The 22281-nt window shown below is 40.6% G+C and overlaps 1 protein-coding gene across 11 annotated transcripts in view; it reads left to right on the top strand.

The window, feature by feature from the left end:
* Positions 1 to 22281, top strand: part of ESRRG (estrogen related receptor gamma) — a 1050432-nt gene that overhangs the window by 1019623 nt on the left and 8528 nt on the right. The window lies entirely within an intron of this gene.

Raw genomic sequence — 22281 nt, 5'->3', positions numbered from 1 at the left:
AATATCTCTATCCTCTTCCTCCGTGGTCACAACCAGCCCTAGCTCCATAATAACGGTGTGATGTGTTTGTGTCTATGTAGTGACTGGTGACAGTGGAATTTCATCTTGCTACTGCTAAGGGGCAATAAATTCATTTAAGATCCTGACACATCGACAGACACTTCATAGAAAGAGTTATTGCTTGCTTTCTGTCGTTCTGAATATATGATGTCCGGGGCTCCATACTGCCAATTTTTATGAATACATGTTTGATAACGTCTATATCTTTGGATGATACTTTTTACCATTTTTTTGATGCGCTTTTCTGTCTCTTTGCATTCTGAAATTCCATTTCTCCTTTAGGAATAAGAAAAAAAAAATATTTATATATCCTTTCAATGTTACTCTTAAAGTCGGGAATAAAGAAATAAACTGGCTATTCAGCGAAGGTTTGAAATAATAGTGTCAAAGGCCAACAGATGCTCGGTGATATTAATTAAGAAATCAGTGTGCTTGGATTGGGCAGTACATTAAAATTACATTTGTTTTTTTATCTTGTTTTTTTAAGCTTTTTTTTAATGTTATCGCTTGTGAAAGGGTTTATCTGCTTGATTGGTCTGCAGGCCTGGATTTACCATAAGGCACTGTAGGCACGTGCCTAAAGGTGCCTGATGATGGAAAGGTGGCTCACTCCCCTTCCCAAGTGCCTCCATTCCACCTTGCCTATGCGGAGTCTTGAGTGTGTAAATGAGAGGTTACTCACCCGGGCCTTGGCATTCCAGTGACCAGATCTCCCTTCAGTAAGTGGCACTTCTAGCTACCTAATAATTGGGAGCACCTCTAGTTACTTAAAATTGAGGATAGCTAATATTGAGGATAACTCTGGCTACATTATACTAAGGTACACCTGAAGCTGTCTATGACAGCAAGGGAACTAAGGGAGAAGTGACAGATGAGCCAGCCAGATGAGCCACTTGCGGTGCGGTTTGGCGGGTGTTTGTGGGTTCATGGAGGACAAAGTCTAGGTGCCAAGACATCTGTGCCTGTAAGCTCCTGAGATGTATATCCGGGCCTGTTGGTCTGTGTAATCAGTATCCTCAATAGTTCCCCATGTGTTAAGCTAAGTACATGAGCTAGAGGGAATTTAGCCGAGATGAGTTTTTGGGGCAACCTGAGCCAATGATCTGCTGTCAGTACAGGTGTCCCCCAAGGGGGCAGTTCTGACATGCCAGATAGTTAAGTGACATCGATGGGTGAGTGTATTATTCACCTCCTTAACTTAATCTCTGGAAAAGTTCCAATGTGCAACACGACAACATTCCTTCTCCCCTCCCCCTAGCAACAATACGCATTGCTCTGATATACCAGAAGGTGCATGTTATCGTTCCTCTTTCCCTCCCCCTAGCAACTGTAAACGTCACTCTATTTTATACTGATGCAAATAAATCATTAGTGTAACTACAATTAATGGGGCCCCCAACAAAAATTTGATGGGGCCCCATTGGGCCTCCCCAATGTTCTCACTGCTTCCCTTGCCTCCCCTTGGTACCCTTCACAGCCAAGGGGCCCATCACACAAGGGTCATAAAACAAGTGTGGCCATCATGATTTTCACACCTATAACAAGTGTAGCCACAAAAACACCTGACCTGAAGTATAGCCCCCTGTATCATAGGAGGGGAAGGTTAGTAGTTGGGTTCCCAAAACAGCTCTGTAACCGTACTTACTGATGTAACGTCAAACTAAGCTGCCACCCCGAATAAACCCATTAGCAGCTTCAAAGGAATTATCTCATTTTGAGATAAGTGCACTGCTTTTGACCTCAGCGGGCACCACTTGTTGTGCTGTAAATTCTTGGAATGCTTTGATGTCTCTCTGCTAGCAGAAGATATAGAAAATAAAAGCAGAAGTCCTCTGTTATTGTCTAACACTGTCCCCTAGTGACAAGTAGCCATAAATACACATTAGAAGAGTACTAATTAGTAGCAAGGAAATGTAACAAATAAGAACTAAAAAAAATGTGCAAAGATAAATTGCCTTGGAGCACTTGCAAGTCTCCCAATATATTGGCTGATAAAGGGTTAAGCGACCTTTATCAGGCAATATTTTGAAAAAGGCAGCCTCTTCTTAAAAAATCTTGCCATTTGGTTTTAAGGCCTTTACTTTACTAGTCCTACAAACATTATCTGAGAAACTCTCCTCTCGTCTTTATTTTCTATTTACCCTTGGCACGCATTGCTTGCGCACTTTAAAGCGATATTCCCTCTGCGGGCTCTCCGACAGACACACAAAAAAACATTTTTGAAAATTAATATTTGCGTCAAGAGGGGATTAGCTTTTGTAAAGTCAATTTCCTTTAACGGGGGAAAATGTATTCCCTTAATAGGACTTTCCTGATCTGCTGTCTGTCTCGTTCACACACTGGGTGTCACCGCTTTTTAAACACTTGTCACTCTTTTAATGGAAACAAAAATACGCTACCCGGGCAGCGACGGCAATGTCATTCGGCTGCCCCGTGCTGCGTCGGCAATAGTGAGAATGACAGAGCGCCGCTCAGCAGGGGTAATTAAAATGTAAATATTGATATTTTATTATTTGAAACGACTTTCCAGTGCGCCATTTAATATCTCTCCATCTGTGCCGCTCTGTCTAGTGGTCACTTTAGTGCAGTTCGGGGAAGGCAGGCAGCGCTTTGATCCCCGTTATGTCAAAATGCTTGTTGCTGCTTAATTTTGATATCTAATTAAGTGGAAAAGTACGGTCCACACTGTAATCCACGGTATCTTAACCAGCTGCTGGGGTATATTTAGAATTAATCTCCACTATGGAATCATCCTAATGTATGCAATTAAGAGTCTGCTGATGGCTAATTAGGTGTATTAGAATCAGGCAGATTCTTCTATTTTTTCCTTCTAACTGTTTTTCGAACTCTTGAAGAATGAAATGTTCTCTCCAGTGGTGCTTTTAACTCTTTCCAGAAGTTGAAAGTGAAAAACAAAAGGATCTCAGGAATGGGAACTTGTGAAATACTTGGCAGTGCTAAACAAGTGCCACAAAGGGCCTCATCTGTTAAGGTTGCTTTAGACTGGAGATCATTGGACAGCATATGCCGATCAGCCAAAAGATTAAACCACCTGCCTAGTATTGTCTAGGTTCTCCTCGCCTCAGCTCTAAACCATGAAGGCCTAAATTCCACAACAGCTCAGAAGTTGTCCAAGACATTAGCTGTAGATGCTTTAGGCTGCAAGATGGGGCCTCTTCTACGTTAGAGTTGTCTTTCCAGTCAGAGTCCCGCTCAGTCATCTTCATGTTCTTAAAAAACATGATTCATCAGGACAACTTTGTTTCTTGTATTGCTCCGTAGTTCAGTTTTGTGGCTCACCTGTCCACTTTAGACTCATTCCCTAGTTGACAGGGGTCAGCTTGGACTGCCTGACTGCTCTGGGCCTAAACAAGGTATGATGCACTGTGTGCTTTCACACCTTTTTGTTTTGGCCGCTGGCCAGCACATTTTTCACCAATTTATGCAACAATAGCTCTTCTGTGGGTTTGGACCAGACTAGCCTTTTGACCTTTCATGGACCGCTTTCTAGTGACTAACCACTGTATATACTGAACACTCCATAAGACCTGCCTGCCCTTGATTCAAGGCAGTCCTCATGTGGGTTAGGTTTGGAAATCATAAAGTCATCTGAAAGGTTTGTGCTTTCCTAGTTTTGAGACTGCAGCTTACACCCTAGCTATAAATTCTGGCTGTCCTTGAATGGTAGGAGTAGAACTTTATGATGTGTCATTGGACTGGGCATTCAGTCAGAATAGCATTTGTAGCTTACAACTTTTACAACGTTAATTTTTGTCCTTCGGAAGTTATCAGCCGTAGACTTTATAAGCACTCTTTAGCCAGCTGTCTGACTCACCTATTTAAAAGAGTCTCAAAAGAACTGGTAAAGCAGATTATTGGCACCAGCGCTCTAACAACAAAGAGGTTATCTTTAAACACAAAAGAGTGCCCAAGAAAACTTGTTCGTGTTCACATAACACGTGCAAAAGTCAGTTTGTCTTACCTTCTCACTGCCAGGCAAGAGTGTTGTCCACTTTGGTATCCAGCATGCAAATCCTTAACCAATACATCTTTTCAGCATCAGCATGTGGCGCCTAATCTACTATTTCACCACCAATAAAATTATCCAAGCTACGCACCAGCATCTTATTATTCCTTATTTTGTTTTGTATGTGAACCTCAGTTTGTCTTAGTATGTCTGGTCATTTGTTACTGCCAGCAGTAGACAAAGCCTGACTTCAGTTCAAGCTTTAGACAGAGCCTGGACTCCGTAACATAATGTAACACCAGACAGGGTTGGAATGAAGCCCACGACTCTGAATGATGCCTTCAGACTGTCTTCATAAATAGGTCATCTGCAGTCAGAGTGATATGAGCCAGGCTGTGACCTGATTTTTTTCACAAATACCACAAATACTGGGCTGTGGATTCCTATGATGATTTCTACTAGAAACATTCAGCTTATGGTTCTAGATATTCTACTACCTGAAAGAACAGAAACAGTTTCTATAATATATAGTAATGTAACGAGTTTTATCCAGTATTATCCAAGTTAGTAGATTGCTTGGGGATGACTTGGGGGGGGGGGGGGCACTGCACACATGCTAGACTATTATTTGAGATGATCATGAACTAGCCAGACTGTACCCCCCCCCCCCCCCACACACACACACACGTCATGAAACACCCACCCCCAAACTTGCCCTCATGAAGCCCCTCACTCCTTCAGGGTGGTTCGACTGCCACCATCTGACCAGACAACCATAAAGGCTGAAGCACTCATGAGGCTACTCCCACCTCCACAGCTCTAGTATATACTGTATGCTCAGGAACTCCCCTCATATTGCCCCTTCTCTTGCCATATCATATCTCTGAAACTGTGCCTCCCTTATAACCACCATCTTCTTGCTATTCTGATAGGGAGTGCTACAACCCTTCCCAGAAGCCAACACAGGCTGAGTCAGGATGATCCTGTCTCCAATAGCTTAGGGTGACCAGAGTGAAAAACTCAGGGGATTTAATTGCTGGACCTTCAACTATAAATGGAGTCTTATTTAAAGAGGTGGGGTGGGGGCACCCTAGTCTTAGTTAGGGTGGAGAAATAGTAGAATAGTAAAGAATATCAAAGATGCAGATGAACTTTAAGTGTGTCTCATGTTCATGGCAAGAGGGAGTAAGGGAGTACTCTGTGTGCCTTCTTGGTGTATGCTAATTTCTTCTGTAGTCCCACAAGTAAGCATTAGACTAGACAAGACACGTAACGTTTATATTGCGCTTTTCTCCTGGCGGACTTTAACCACTTCACCACTGAAGGGTTTAACCCCCTGACCACCAGAGCAATTTTCACCTTTCAGCGCTCCTTCCATTCATTCGTCTATAACTTTATCATTACTTATCCCAATGAAATGAACTATATCTTGTTTTTTTCGCCACCAATTAGGCTTTCTTTAGGTAGGACATTATGCCAAGAATTATTTTATTCTAAATGTGTTTTAATGGGGAAATAGGAAAAAATGTGGGAAAAAATTATTATTTTTCAGTTTTCGGCCATTATAGTTTTTAAATAAAGCATGCTACTGTAATTAAAACCCATGAAATGTATTAACCCATTTGTCCCGGTTATAAAACCATTTAAATTATGTCCCTATCACAATGTTTGGCGACAATATTTTATTTGGAAATAAAGGTGCATTTTTTTCAGTTTTGCATCCATCCCTAATTACAAGCCCGCAGTTTATAAAGTAACAGTGTTATACCCTCTTGACATAAATATTTAAAAAGTTCAGTCCCTAAGCTAACTATTTATGTTTTTTTTTTTTTTTGTATTTTTTTTTTTTTAATTACAAAAAAAAAATAAAAATTGGGGAGTGTGGGAGGTAATGATTTAATTTATTGTGTAAATGTAATGTTTGAATATGTAAAATGCTTTTAGGGTGTAGTTTACTATTTGGCCACAAGATGGCCACAGAGTGTTTGTTTACATGCGACCTGTAAGCGTCCGGGAGGACGCTTACAGGAAGCAGTAGGAGGCTGGGAGACTCACAATGATCTCGCGGTTTCTGAAAGAAGCAGCAGATCATTGCGGGGGCTTAGATCAACGAACGGGAATGGATTTTCCCGTTCATTGATCTCCGGGCGAGTGGGCGGCGGCGTGCACGAGCGGCGGGTGCGCGCGTACGAGCGGCGGGAGCGCGGACAGCGGCGGTAGCGCGGAAGGTACGGATTTCTCCGTCCCTGGTTTTTTAGGGGGGAAAAAAGGGGCGGAGAAATTCGTACTGCTGGGGGTAAAGTGGTTAAAGCACTTTAAAGCTACAGCCACATAGGGTGTGCTCCACGGGCAGTCAGGGGCATTACATAGCCTTGCCCAAAGACTCCTCACTGTTTAACTTACTGACTTGAGCTGGAATTTGAAGCCTTCTCCAAGGCTTAAACTTTACATCAAAGGCAATACCCTTAGCCAGCACGCTATCCAGCTGCCCCATTGAAATGCCAATAAAATGAAGATTGCCCTCACAGAAGCTGCAATACTGATCTGGCTCTATGCACACCGGGGGTAACTCCTGAGACAACAAATCTGAAAGGAGCAACTGCCTGTCTTTCAAGTACCGATGTAATGCACTTTACTATCCTTCTTTCCACCCTCTATTTCTTGTAGAGCATAGATTAAATATGCACTCCCAGGAAGATTCTGCTGCAAAATTTTGATATCTTGCCAGATGGATGGATGGGGTGAGAGAATTGCCACTCTTTTGATGAGAGAATAAGTGTCTCATCGCTGAAGGTAGAAAAGCCAGGCCTTAATGATTTGACATTATAGGAGCCAGAGGGTCTGCATGGTGGACACAGTAGTTGGTATGTTCATAAACACTGGCTCGTACGGAGATTAGAAGTTGTGCAAAGCAAATCTCTCAAATCAGTAGCGGCCCGAGGGAACTAAAGATGATTTTGACTGTTTAAGGGTTCAAGTGGCTCATTATCAGAACTAGCATGTGCCCATTTGTGTACGTGTGTGTTTTTTGGACGTATGTGTCCACCTCTTTCATTATATTGAGTTATCACAAGTGATTGGTAATATGGACTCAGTTTTTGTATTAACCCATGAACATCTTCAATAGAGTTATCTCCTTTGAGATAAGTGCACTGCTTTTGATCTCAGTCGGTAGAACTCGTTGTGCTGTACATTCTTGGAATGCTTTGATATCTCTCTACTAGCAGAATATATAGAAACAGAAAGCAGAAGTCCTCTGTTATTGTTTCACACTGCCCCCTAGTGACAAGTGGACATAAATACACATTAAAGCCGTACTAATTAGAAGCAGGGACATGTACCAAATAAGAAATAGAAAAATGTCACTCAGTTCAGCCATTCGCGTGAAAGGCCCTAAACTTCTTTTTCACTGATAACCTTTACAATTGTCTAATAACCCTGATCTTCTCCTTACTCCGTTCTATAACTAATCCTTACCTAACCTATAACCCTCACCTGACCCAAATGCTGACCAAAAGCCTTAGCCTATCACTTACCCTTTCTTACTTAAATCCGCCTTGTCAGCCCTGGAAGCTATCACTACCTAACTATTGGGATGGTGACTCCGAATAATTGCTTTGCTTGCTGCTTGTGCCCAGACTCCCCAGTACTTTTAATAATTGTTTTAGATAAAAAGGAAAATTAATTAAACAAAACATTAAACATGACCAAGCTACTTCTTGGCCATGGATCATCTGAGCCTGGGTTCTTTGGTCAAGATTTATTAAGAGGGTTTGTGTAATCTCGGGGAGGGAAGAATCTTTAGTATTGTTTTCACTGGAATTAGCTGGCTCAGGCAACATTGAGGAAACCCAGTGCTGTACAGATGCCTTGCTCTTATAAATCAGAGAAATGCATAGAAGGGGAGGAGAGTTGATATTCGGCAGCATGAGAGGTAAGGTGGAGTACAACGCCTTTAGGTGCCGCTGGTTTTCCAGATCTTTAAACCAGCTGGGGCACCTGTATATACGTTCGATTATCAGCCGGGGAGGACACAAATGCCAGCCTTGGACGTGATCCTTCTAGTGTGGTGTATGCACCTTAACTGTGCCGACCTGCATTCTAACAAACGAGGAACAAGTTAAAAATGGAAGGATTGAAGACTGCAACGATTTTCCATCCGTTGTTTCAGTTAATGTCTGTTGCATTTTCACAACAGACATTCCCAACCGGTACAGTTGTTTCAAACAGCAACCTGTGAATCCAATGGATGGCAGTTATCTACTCCAGAAGGGCAATGAACCCTACAATGGAGCACAATGCATCCCCGAAGCAGCACATCACTACAATATAGAAGTGGTAACTGGTAACGGCTCAGAATAGTCTGAATCATGCAGTAGGCCAGAAGCTCTGCTGAACACATACCTATGAATATGCTGCCGGGGAGATTTGGGTGCAGGATAAAGCCGATATACAGTTACCCTGCTCCTGCACAAGTGCTAAATATTATTCCCCCTCCAGGTTGCCGTGGATGGTGGCGAATGATGTAGTTCGGCTTCCAGTTATTGCTGGCGGCCCAATTATAGTGTTTTAAAAGTATTTTGAGCTCCTTTTTTTGACGGCGCCCAAGTTACTCACTGAGTGTAATTCCTATTATGGCCTATGGTGGCGCCCACTGCGGCCAAATCTCCTGCATTGTTTTAACTGTTGAAATGGGCTCTCTTATTGTATGTAGGTATCGCTCTATTACCTTGTTTGTAAACTGTTAATTTGCACTGCCTTAAATGGACGTTGGCAGCTTACCAATCAATAACAATAATATTAATAATGGTATTTTCATCCACAACTATTACAAGCAGGAATAGGAAAATCATTATCGTAGGATAATGTACCCCGTTTCGCTGCGAAACGCGTTGCATCTTTTGGGGTACCAATAATACATGTATTTGTTTAATTCAGACAGTAGTTTGAGTCTGCTTTCCGGAAGTAAGTCCACCACTGCCTCCCAGCAAATTTTAAAACTTTTATTACCTTTTATCCTGCTGGCGCCTCTGTTCTCTTACGATAATACTGTGTCCACCCCTGATGGAGGGGTGACCTACCCCTACTTCTGATCTACAGAGAGCGTCATCTTAATCCTGAGTGAGGACAGGTCTAATCTCCTCACCTGCATCTACAGTGGTTGCCTAAAGGCCCATACACACGTCGGATTTTTTTAAACGACGAGTCGTTTGGACGTCCCGTCGTTCAGTAGTCCTGGACGTCAAATCGGGCATGTGTACAGTCCGTCGTTCCGGTGATAAGACTGGTCTTGAGTGATCCGCCAGGCGGATCTTATTTTCTTATTTAGGAATAGGAAAATGACTATCCAGAATGCCCATTTATGATTTTCGGTCTCGTTTGCCACCATAAGCAGAACTTTTCTGTAATGTCCAGGCAGTTCCTCCCGTTTCGGAAGTATCAGAAAACATGCAAATGCTAAGCATTTGTAAGTGAACTTATGCCTGTTAACACTCAATAAGCGACTTTATTGTTAAATGGTTGATTTGATTGTATACCTGGTAAAAGTCATTACACAGCACTGGTAGGAGAAGTGGCATTGTCAATTATCCCCTACGTGTGCTGTGTTTCATTAACACCCTCCGCCGACGGTTGAAATGAAAGGTCACCACTTGAGTGAGCCAAGGAGCATCTCGGCTGTTGGTAAATGCCCAATTTACGGCTTTTAAATTGTTGCAGAACACACTTAGTATTGCGGAATGAATCTCGTGCCTCCTCAGAGCCTGACAAGTGAATATTTGTTTAGTGGGAATCTATTGTCTTTAATGGATTGAGAGAGACATGTTCGGTGAAAGCTGTGTTGGCGTGGTCTCGCCTAGATGGAAGTGATGTACAGCTAGCAGCAAACAAGACGTTGCGGGTAGAGGTGCAATAACTCAGCGGCCTGTGAATATTGCATGAAGAATATCAAAGTGATGGCTTTCTCTAACTGCGTTTTAAAAATAAACAAGCATAGCCACATCTATAGAATCGATAAAAGGAATTAAAGGGCATTTACAGTTGATACATTCTTTTAAAGAACGCCATGAGTTACAGAGACCACTCTGATTTATCAAATAAAGGGACTTTAAAGGGATACTGTAGGGGGGTCGGGGGAAAATGAGCTGAACTTACCCGGGGCTTCTAATGGTCCCCTGCAGACATCCTGTGTTGCCGCAGCCACTCACCGATGCTCCGGCCCCGCCTCCAGTTCACTTCTGGAATTTCTGACTTTAAAGTCAGAAAACCACTGCGCCTGCACACCCGTATCCTCGCTCCCGCTGATGTCACCAGGAGCGTACTGGGCCTGCGCTGTGCGCTCTTGATGACATCAGCGAGATCCAGGACACGGCAACACAGGGGCAGTGGTTTTCAGACTTTAAAGTCTGAAATTCCAGAAGTGAACCGGAGGCGGGGCCGGAGCATCGGTGAGTGGCTGCGCCAACACGGAATGTCTGCGGGAGACAGTTAGAAGCCCCGGGTAAGTTCAACTCATTTTCCCCTGACCCCCCTACAGTATGCCTTTAAGATTATTAGCCTTTGGAAATCCCTGTAAGGCAGCCAATAAAACATCACTCAAACTTGCCACCCAAGGCACCAGGCTAGCAATTGGTTGGCTTAAAGTCGTATGAAACTCAGCATTTCCTCTTCATTCTAAAAGATAATTTAGAGCATAAAATCTACTACCACAAAAAAAAAATTGTAGCAGAACACCACTCAGTTAAACATAACATTCTGTTCTTCAGAGGAAAGCTCCTTGCTTCAGCGGGCAGCTTGTGGCTGCATTGGAAAAGGTGATAGCATTATCTTTTGTTTACATTCCTTTGTCAGATACTTTTAGTAAACATTAGCAAATTGCCAAAACTGAGCTGTACTGAGCTGAGAAGCAGAAAGAGATGAGAAGTGATCACTAGATAGATTTTAATATATAAATACAACAGCTTTCCAATAAAATGCAATGGCAGCTTTCAGAGCAGATAAACCGCACCTTGGGATTTTGTAATTTGTAAAAAGACGATATTACTTGTGCACAAAAGAAACTATGATAACTCTATGGGTAATAATAAGTAGGAAAACACATTTTTATTGAACCTTATGCCAGAATTTTATCCCACTTTAACTTAGCATAGTTTAGTCAAGTTTTTACTAGATTGGGGCTTGGATTCTATATCATCTTAAAGTAAGAGAGAGGCTGTCATATTTATTTCATTTTAAATGATTCCAGTCTGAGGCAAAACTACAGGGGAGCAGGCCCTGCAACTGCAAGGGGGCCCAGAGCTGTGAGGGGTCCCCCAACTACTAACCTTCCCTTCCCCCATTAAAAAGGCCCACCCTTCACATCAGGTGTTTTTGTGGCTACTCTATTATGGGTATGAAGATTATGATGGTCACACTTTATGCAGCTTGCAAGATTGGCCTCCAGGCTGTGAGGGTCACCAAGGGGTAGGCAAGGGAAGGGTGTGAGTATTGGGGGGGGGCATCAAAGTTTAGCAAGGGGCCCTGTACTTTGTAGTTACACCCGTGATACCAGTGCTCTGGCAGTCCTGCTGATCTTTCATGGATCTCTAGTGTCTGAATCCCACACCTGAAACAAGCATGCAGCTAATCCAGTCAGACCTCAGTCAGAGCACCTGATCTGCATGCTGGTTCAGGGTCTATGGTTAAAATTATTAGGGGCAGAGGATCAGTCAATTTGCATGCTTTAAAGGTAACCTGAAGCAAGAAGCCTATGGAGGCTGCCATATCTATTTCCTGTTAAACATTACCAGTTGACTGGCTATCCTGCTGATCTCTTTGGCTGCAGTAGTGTCTGAATCACACACCTGAAACAAGCATATGGCAAATCAGATTTTTGTCAGAAACATCTGATCTACGTTCTTGCTTGGGGTCTATGGGTAAATGGATTAGAGGCAGAGGATCAGCAGGACAGCTAGGCAATGTGTATTGTTTAAAATTAGAAAAATATGTAAACCTCCTTCGGCCGCGGGAACGTTTTTTGCATTTTTTTTAAAAAAAAATTATCATGTAGCTAGCCTAGCGCTAGATACATGATGCCCCCCTCCCTGCGGCGTCCCTCCCACCCCTCCGATCGCCGCTGGCGCACTTGCCCATAAGGAAATCCCGTACTGAACGGGATTTCCTTTAGGGCTTTCCCCGTCGACCATGGCGACGATCGCGATGACGTCATCGACGTCGTGACGTCAGCGGGAGTCCTGATCCACCCCTCAGCGCTGCCTAGCACTGATTGGCCAGGCTGCGCACGGGGTCTCGGCGGGGGGGAGAGCCTACTAACGCGGCGGCGAGTGGCGGCGATCGCAGGTGACACGCAGCAAGCAAAAGTAAATCAGCCCACCAGGGCCAGAGCAATCCTCCGGGGTGGGTTACCCCGAGCTGAGCTCGGGATAACCGGCAAGGAGGCTAAGGACCAGAGATCGCTGGTACCACAAAACAGTGTTTACCAGCGAATCACCACACATACCCACCACTCTCGCTTGTCACGCCACTCTTCCATTCCCGCAGGCTTCTTTCTCTGCCATCGATGTCTAGTCAAAAACAAGCGGCCACAAACAGGACATGGATTGCAACTAGCGCGGTCTGGAAATGGTTAACTAAAGCTCGAACAATGTTGGCAAACAAGGCCAAATTATCCCAACTCCCCACACCCCCCCCCCCCCCCCCCCACACACCCCCCAAAGAAAAAAAAATAAAATAAAACCTGCAGGGAGGTTGAAGAGAAAAACGCAATTTCTCTACAGTTAAGCGTGATGCTGTTAGGTATGCAATGTTGACAAAACAGAGGCAATGAGTCATTAGAGTACAATTAGCATTCCGCAGTGATGTACGCTGTGCAAGGAATGTCTAATGTGACAGGTTTTAGTCACCCAAACACAAGTCGGAAGCATCAAAAACACAGAGCCATCACTGCCGTGCTTCCCTGATTGTAACAGGCATGTGGGTGCGCGGCGCGGATCGCTGAGAGCTCGAGAGGCGCAGGCAGGGAATGCCTAAAAGGGGTTAAATTCATATGCCTTTATGGCAGCCTATTTCTGTCAACACTCGGCTGCGAAAACAAACATTCATGACTTGTGAAGTGAGAGTGTATTTTTGAAGGCTAGCCGTCAGATATTTTTTGTCCTTCACACTTTCCTGTGCTTAGCCTTTTTTGTTAAGTTGACTGCAAAGTGCATCAGTTCGGTGGTTGGTTACTAAAAGAATAAAAATAAATAAAAAAGAGGAGAAGAAAAAGTAGTTGACAGCTGCCTATGGCTCTGTTGTCAAGCACATGGGCTCCTACTACAGAATGGCAGGAGGGCTGGTAGACCACATGTTCCTCCTAACACTTTCCCTGCCAGAAAGACTGACTTGTTTTCTGCAATTTTTATTTATTTATTTATTCTTTATTTTTTTGCTGTGAATAATTTATCCTTTTGTAATTGTCATTCTCTTAAAGCAGACCTAAGCTCAGAACTTGCTGTCTGCTCTAAACGATAAGAAACAGCATAATAACTTTTCAAGAAAAACATTTGTTTGGTACAGCTGATACAAATCTTGAAGTACATCTACAGTGTGTCTACTTCCTGCTTTCATGGAAGCAAACATGTTGTTAACATCTCTTGTTTACAAATTAGCTGTTCTGCCGTGGCAGAAGAGATTCCTGAGCTGACACAGCTGAGATGTCAAATTACAGTGGGGATTAGTCACACACAAAGGAGAATTAGACAGGCTAAACCCTTTAAATAAAGGGTATATATATATATATTTATACTTTAAAGTCTTAAATCTGGTTTATGTGTGTTTTAACACTTTTAACTTTTTCTCCTGGGTATTTTTCTCCGAGGTAATTTTTCCTCTTCTCTTTAAAATAACTTTTCAGCATTTTGCAATTGAAAAAAAATTCCAAAAAGTTTATTGAAAATGTATTTTTCAAATGACTTTACTCACTTTATCCACCACTGCAGTATATCTACATCTTCTGTGACTTCATCTAAGCCACGAGTCAGTAGATATACGTCTTGTAGCAGAAGCAGTGCTGGGCAGGATTGGGCTTGCTCCTGTGCACATTTCTGGCACCATCTGATGCAGCACTAATTGGTGAAGGGGAATATATGTTTCCTGAGCTAATGAGATTGATTTTTGCCATTAAAAATACTTTTATTTTCTCAGTTGGTAGTGAAAAATACACTCTGTAGCATTATTTCAGAATCAAATATCTTCACCATAAATTGTGACCGGAACATAATCTAAGTTTTGTGATAAGCGGTAAGAATAGCCAAACAAAATTTGTGTTTTTTATCTACAGAAGCACTTTTTATTTTGAAACTGGAATTGGTAAAACTGAGAAATTATGTGTTTTTTCTATTTTTTTTCTTGGTTTTCCTTGTTTTTTCTTTGTTTTCCCATTAAAATTTATAGAAAACAAAATTGTTCGAGGGAAAAAATGGCATACAATGAAAGCCTAGTTTGTCTTGAAAAAAACAATATATATTTCATTTCTGTGTCATAAGTAGCGATAAAGTTATTTCTGATTAAATAAGTAAATAGCTAAACTGTCAAAACTGCTCTGGTCCATAAGGGGGGAAACAAGGTGTGGATGCGAAGTGGTTAAGTATTTCCTTGTTTGCTGGTGGATTAAAAGGCATTTTATTGACAAGGTGTGAAAACGTCAGCTAGTAGAAAACTCAGGAGAAAAACTTGTATATGGGCCACTCTGTGAAACATACAATTTCCAATATACGTAGATTTGTGTTTTTCACACAAACCATTTATGTTTGATGTTTTTCTTTTTTTTACCTGTCTGGGTATGTAAAGTGTCTGACACTGTTTGCCTGAGAAAAGCAAGTTTGTGAACTGTTCAAAGTCTTCCAACCATCGCTTACATGAAGTAGATAGAAAAGAGATAAGATGGAGTACCAGCTAGTCTTTCCCTGTAAAAACACTGCATTCCTCCTATTTGCTCCACAGGAAGGTGCACAGGCAGGAAGTGGGTGGGGTCACATGATGGCTCTATGCAGAAGAAGAGACTCCCAGTCTGCTGGCAGATTTAGACTTTGTGCACAGATCTCAGGGTCAAATATGAGACATATTATAGAGTACAGTTTTTTTTCTGTCTCCAGCAGAGCTCACAGTCTAAAAGCATGTACACACGCCTATCGATTCGAACATCGCCAATAACCAATAACGGCCATCTCTACCGAGAATCCAGCATGAAATTACATAGTCCTCCCCCACTTACCCTGCCCTTTGCGCGATTACGAGCCGCTCTGAATTCTAGCACAAAAATATAAGATTTTGGTTAAAAGATGGATGGAGAGCTAAATCACATTTGAGTTTATTTTTTCTTTATAAACTATTCTCATTTCCTGGTCCAGACCAGCCCCATTTTAGTTTCCAAAACCGAAGGTTACACAGCCTAGAATCTTGTATCTAAATGTACCTCTATTAATAGGCACTGTCCATATGGAATTATGCAAATGTGTTTATAAAGCTCAAATTAAGATGATATGAGTGATGTCTGAGTTTAACATATCAAATTAGAGAAGAGGAGAAATTACATTTTTTTTGTTTATAAATTAGCTTTACTAACAAGTGTTTTTAACAGTGAATATAAAGAATTTCTCTAGCAGTATCTTGCTATACTGTTTTTTTTTTTGTACAATGTAAAATTTTAGTATGCAGCCTTCTTCCAGACCGAAAAAGATCTTGTCTGTCTGACGCTTGCCTGTTTTGTGATTGTAGATTCATTTTACTAAATATTCATAAGGTCAGCTTAAATATTGACTAAGACTTTTCAGCCACGTATTGATTTATCAACCTTCTATTTAATTAAAACATGTATATTTTGTAATTCATTAGAATGACTGCAAACATGCAGACCTTTTGCTCCCAGCACTCGCGTCAATCATCATCAGAGTCAATCGTCCACTCTGACGGAAGTATTCTAACTCCTCTGCCTAAATACACACTTCCTGATAGCTTATCGTCTCAAAAAATACTTTAGTTTCAAAAAAATACTTTAGTCTTGGATCTATATGTTATGGTTTGGAATGTTGATTGCATTCGTTTTGAAAAAAGTAAAAAAATAAATAATAATAAAATGCAAAACATTTTTAGGTCAACTTGGTGCCTTGTTACACATGTCTAGCCAATCAATCAGTCCTTCAATCAATCAGAAATGCAAGCAAAGAAAACAATTCAAGTCTCTTTGAATCCAACTGTTTAAATCAGTTGGTCACTGTAAAAATGACTTATTTATTGAATAATTCTGTGTTATTTTGGCACCGTTACCATAGACTATCACTTTAAACATAGTTTTAGCATGTTCAGTACACCTGAAATGTATCCATTGCCTATCTCAAAACATAAATAATGTGGATCTCCATCCAAAATTTTTGAATTTCTTCAGATGGTAAATAGTTATAATTTTAAATGGAATAATACTGTTGTTATTGTCTTTATTGCTGTAGTACAGTCAAGTTTTCCCGGAGAATCTGCTGATCCTCGGCCCGATTACGTCTTACTAAATTGATATTGATGTCAACCAGTTTAACTTGCAAAGCACCAGTAGCAGCCAGTACTTCCCAAAATTTGATCAACTGTATTGTTCCAGTCTTTGTAAATATGTCATTGTTATTTTTATTTCCATTGTGAATTTTTTAAAAAATAGTTTTTTGCTGGAAATGTCCTTTAAAGCACATAAAATGGATGTTCCAGTTTCAGGTCAATGCTGATGAGTGAAATCACCCAATGGCTTCTCATATCTCTCGGGGGCTTTGTAGAAGCTCTTGTCGGAAGCCATTGAGAGGTAAAGCAATTGAATCTCATCATCCGGTAGCATTACCCATGTTGGAAAATCCGGAAGGCAGAAACATGTAATGGCAGGAGCAGGTGAGGCTGGGAACACAAGGTAGATATCTTACTGCCGAAGTCCCTAATGGTCACTATAAATGGTCTTAGAGTACTCCCGATATCCCATCACAATGTTGTATTCTTAGAAATATCTTTCCATTAGGTATACTGTAAGAACTGATAAGTTCTTTAGGCTAATTAAAGTCTAATGACTCTCTGAGATATTCTAAATTGTTAGGTATCTGTGTACCTCAAGGTACCCTGCATGCTCCAATTCACTTGTGGATGAGTTGTTTATTGGGGCCCATAGTACTGTTTGTGATTAGACACGTCTGTCACTTTTTTGGGGGAGATATCAAGCCTGAGAAAATAAAGGAGCCAGTTGAAACACAGACTAAATCCATCTCAGCTGAAATGTCCATTCTGGGTTAGGCCAATCTTTTAAAACTTTTAATTTTAAAAAAAGAGGGTGTTAAAGCTACATTCTTAGACCTAGTATAAATTCCTGACAAAATTTATCACCTTGCACTTAATTAATCCCCACTAAGGTGTCTGAAACATTGTAAGACCTGAAAAGAGGGTGAAAAAAATAATGGCTCATTTCTACATCACTGGGACAAAAGGAACCGTGGAAAAACTTTAAGGTTTCCATCCACGTATATGTCAATATGGTGTCTGCTCCATCATCAGCACTAAATTCACATTGATGCCTCTTTTCTTCTCCGTATTGATCCTTCCATGAGAACGTAGATTTGTATCTGTTAATTAATGCGTCCCGAAACAGCGCTTGTATTAATCAGGCTGATAAGAAAAATTGGATGCCTGCACCCGCGTGACAACTATAAAAGTGCTGGCCCTGATAAAATCATGAATGGACCTCAATAAAAAAGTTCCTCCTTGCACTCAATAAACTAATCATCCCACTTTTAATTATGCGGTGGAAAGATGTGGGGAGATTGGGGAATGCGTAAATCTAATTATTTACTAACAGCAGTGCCTGGGAGGGGAGAGTTAGACTGTCATCGGAAGGTGCTGCAGGCACTATTCTCTGTCCATCTGCTGCTGCCGCGAAAAAGAGAAAAGGGAGACAAAGTGCAAGAGGAAAAAAAAAATGTATAATTGGGTTCTTGAGAGTAGAGCAACATTCTAAGCTAATTGAAAGAGCATTTCTTTTGCTTGCTGAAATTATTGCTTGTCGGGGGGCAAACAGCCCATCTAAACGATATGATTTGTGGCAAAGTCTACGGAACAGTTTTTGAACTTATGGCCTACAATCTAGTCAAGTAAATGTATTTGGAGGATCTGTCGGGAATCGTACAAAATCTAATTCTGTTTTATAGAAACAGTGGAATGGGGTGTATTTTTTTATTGCATTGGCATGAAACCCCCTCTGAAATCAAACGTGTAATTTATATTCTGTGTAGTAGTGAGGTAGCTTATTTTTGAAGGAATAAATAAAAATAGTAATAATAAAAAAGATTATAATCTACTAGCAGGGTATATCAATCATTAACCTCTTGGGCTATGAATATAATGCATTTCAAATGAGAAAGGTTACAGTGAACATTCAGTTATTAGACAGAAAAGGAAGTTACAGGCAGCAAGGAAATTAATTTTAAGCTTCTAAATTCTACTGCATGAACAATAATGGCCACAGCATTGTCGCTTCTTAAGTGTGCATGCTGTACATAAGTGAGGCCAGTTTAGAGTTAAGCTTTTGCAAAACCAAACCTTAAAGAGGGACTTTAAGAATCTGTACTCTAATATTCTTACAATACAAAGCATACCATTCTATTCCTTATTTTCTCCTGTTGCCCCTCTGTGCTGTTTCTGCCACTCCCTGCTGCAATCCTGGCTTGCAATGAACAGTTTTAGGCAGTGTTTACAAACAAAAGATTGGCTTCTAACCACAGTATCATAGGCTGAGAACTAGCTTACTGTGTGACTCATGCAGAGCTTGGAGGGGGTGTGTAAAGCTTCTGCCAATGACAAGCAGTGCTGCACATTCCACACATTCCAGCCTGAGCCCGACAGACACGACAGAGGAAAGGAGGTAAGATTTATTACAGAGACAGTGCATCTAGGAAAGGCTGCAGTAAGACAGAGCACATTAGAACAGGTATAGGAACTTATAGGATAGAAGAAATAAGGCTTAAAATTTTGTTACAGAGTCTCTTTAACCAAGGATTGAACTTCATCCCCATCAGTAGCTGATACCCCCTTTCCCATGAGAAATCTTTACCTTTTCTCTAATAGATCATCAGGGGGTCTGTATGGCTCATATTGTGCTGAAAACCCTCCCACAGTGTGATGTTCATGACCATGGTCTTGGCAGTTTGCTGTCTGTAAACCTTGTTGCATTGTGAGGAAATAGCGGCTTTTTGCAACTGCCAAGCAAGCAACATTTCCCTCTGTGCATAGAACTTTCAGTAATAAACATTCTGCACAGATCACCTGGCAGGACTAAAGATATCACTAACTGTGATATAAGTTTCAGGAAGTAAGTTAACGGGAGCAAAGATTTTACAATTGGGAAACACTGACTAAATAATCTATAAATGAATATTGTAAAAAAAATAAGCAATTTTATTAATTATGTTATTTTCGCTGCAGTTCCTCTCTAGGTTTACTTTTCCTTATATTAACTTAAGGAGAAGGTGATTTTCCTTTTTTTTTTATGTTATAAAAAACTGCAAATTATTGAAACCAAAAATGTACAGTTCATGAATAATTCATTAACACTTATGTTCTATTAAATGGATAAAAAACTGTGCCTAAACATGTGCTTGGAGCTCTATTGAAGCACTACCATTTTTACATTTTAGTGGTGAAAAAGTGCAACAAAACAGTCTGTTAGACTACTCTAGAAAATGTTATGAGAAAATATAGTGTTAATGTCCATAGAACAGTTCGTGGACTCGTTCAATATACATTATTAAACAGGAGGAGAGCTACAAAAGAAGGAGAAAGAGGGCTGCATGCAACTCAGAACTCAGTTTGATATATGTGCTATATACAGTAGCTTAATGCATATATATTACGTTCATTATGAGACTGTAGCTGCAGTGCTGGTCACAGAGGGTTCATAACTTGCCAACTGAGGGAAGTGGGTGGGGTATTTATGCTGACAGGGGGAAGTGTCTGCTATTTAACTTCTTTCTGTGGGTGATAATGGGATAGGCAGGGTATGCAGCTTTCTGCCAAGCAAAACTGTACTGTTCTCTCACAGGAAGTAGATCTAGAGGACCCAGTCTGACATAGTTACATAGTTATTTTGGTTGCAAAAAGACATACGCCCATCGAGTTCAACCAGTATAAAGTACAAGTGTTTTAAATATATGTATTGCATATAAGTATTTGTGAGAATGAAAATGGCCTTTTAGTGTGCACTTGAGAAAGGAGCATAGTGTTCCGAAACATCGTTGCTGTTTTCAAAATGTATTTACATTGGTGACTTTATCGGTGACCTTATCAGTGATTTTACCACATAGCACTACAATAAACTGGAGTTTAAGTGGATGGTATGACTTGTTTTTTTGTTTTGTTTTTTTTCATCAGAATATTTTATAACCTGTATATGCTGGCAGGTACAGCCTTACAGTGCATCCTTGAACTCCTATGCCGGATTGTAAATCGCATAATATGGTTGCATGCTAATTAAAAAAATACAAATGTATTTATAAAATTAACTGTTAGCACAAAAAGCACAAATCTTTAAACTAGTGAATATAAAAAAAAAAAAAAAAAAGAACTTAAACAATTGATTGACAAGCAGTGCCATTTTTCTTGATAAGATGAGTTGAGATAAGAATTGATTATGTTTCTGTTCATTGAGCCTCTGCAGTGTTTCGCAGGCCACTTAGTTCAAGCTTCCAACACGTCTTAAGACCCCCTTAAGAAAATCACTTCTAATCCCCTTTGATGATTTTATTAAGTCCTTGTCATCGTTATGTGCCAACTGGCAAATGAAAGCACTTTGCCAACAAGCCAAAGAAAATCATTTCCCACTGTATATACGTGTATTGCTCCTAATGTGATTGAGCAAATTAACAATGTGGTTTAATGCATGAAACATCTATTAACTCCCTATCTCCAAGTCCTGGGAATGAGCACATTTATGTCTCAAGGCCAAACATCTTCTGTATAGCAACTGCAAAATACATTTAAAGAGAATCTGTACTCTTAAATTCTTACAATAAGAAGCATACCATTCTATTCAATGTGTTCTCCTGGGCCCCTCTGTGCTGTTTCTGCCACTCCCTGCTGCAATCCTGGCTTGTAATTGCCAGTTTTAGGCAGTGTTTACAAACAAAAGACATGGCTGCTAACCAGCATGTGATAGGCTGAGAGGAGCTCAGTCTGTGACTCACACAGAGCCTGGAGGGGGCATGGAGAGGGTGTGTATAGCTTATTCCTATCACAAGCAGAGCAGCACATTCCAGCCTGAGTCGACAAAACTGACAAAGGAAAGAAGATTAGATTATATAACAGAGATAATACAGCCACTGTGCAACTAGGAAAGGCTCCAGTAAGACAGACCACATTAGAACAGGTACTGTATAGGAACTTATTGGATAGAGGAAATAAGGCTGGAAATTTCGTTACAGAGTCTCTTTAAAGGAGTAACTCTTCCTGTATATAAATTAAATTCAGAACCAAAATCTAATGGTCTCCCTATTGTTGGCCTCAACATAGAAGGTGACCATGGCTCCTTTGCAATTAATGTTTTCTCCTGATTTTTTTACTAGGAGATAATTTTTCAGCTTCATTATAAATAACTTTTCAGTACTCTGCAATAAAAAAAAACTACCAAAAACTAAATGGAAAATTACTGTAAGAAGTATTTTCTTGCTTTTTGGTGGCTGAAAAGGTATTTTATTGATAGGATTTGAAAATATCCCTTAGGAGAAAACTTAGGGGAAAAGGTGAATTGAGTAAGGGCTATCATCTTTGAAACTATGGGCAGTGTTTGTCTTAAAGCAGTATAAAGCCCGGACATAATATTCAATAAAAACATGTTTTCCTACTTTTTATATGCCATACGGTTATCTTATTTGCTTTTGTGCATAAGTATTATTATTCATTTAGAAATTACAAGTTTCCAAAGTACACTTTTATTGCTCTGAGAGCTGGCTTTGCATTTTATTCATAACTGTTTTTTTCCATCTTGAAATATAAGCAGAAATGCTTTCTGACTGTCTGTCTGTGTTCAGGAGAGTCTGCAGTGTCAGGGAAGTGTTTGTTCGCATTCTTCACTTGATACAATTAAATACAAGATAACATTATCTCCAGTTCAGATGCGTCCAGCTTTCCCGGCATTGAGCTTTTCTATCCTGTGTTTAACCTTTTGAAAGCTGTTCTAGTAAAAAAAAAAATGCTGGTAGCATATA

Source organism: Hyperolius riggenbachi, chromosome 4 (genome assembly GCF_040937935.1).
Source record: "Hyperolius riggenbachi isolate aHypRig1 chromosome 4, aHypRig1.pri, whole genome shotgun sequence".
Taxonomy (NCBI): domain Eukaryota; kingdom Metazoa; phylum Chordata; class Amphibia; order Anura; family Hyperoliidae; genus Hyperolius; species Hyperolius riggenbachi.
This window is presented reverse-complemented; position numbering and strand designations above follow the sequence as displayed.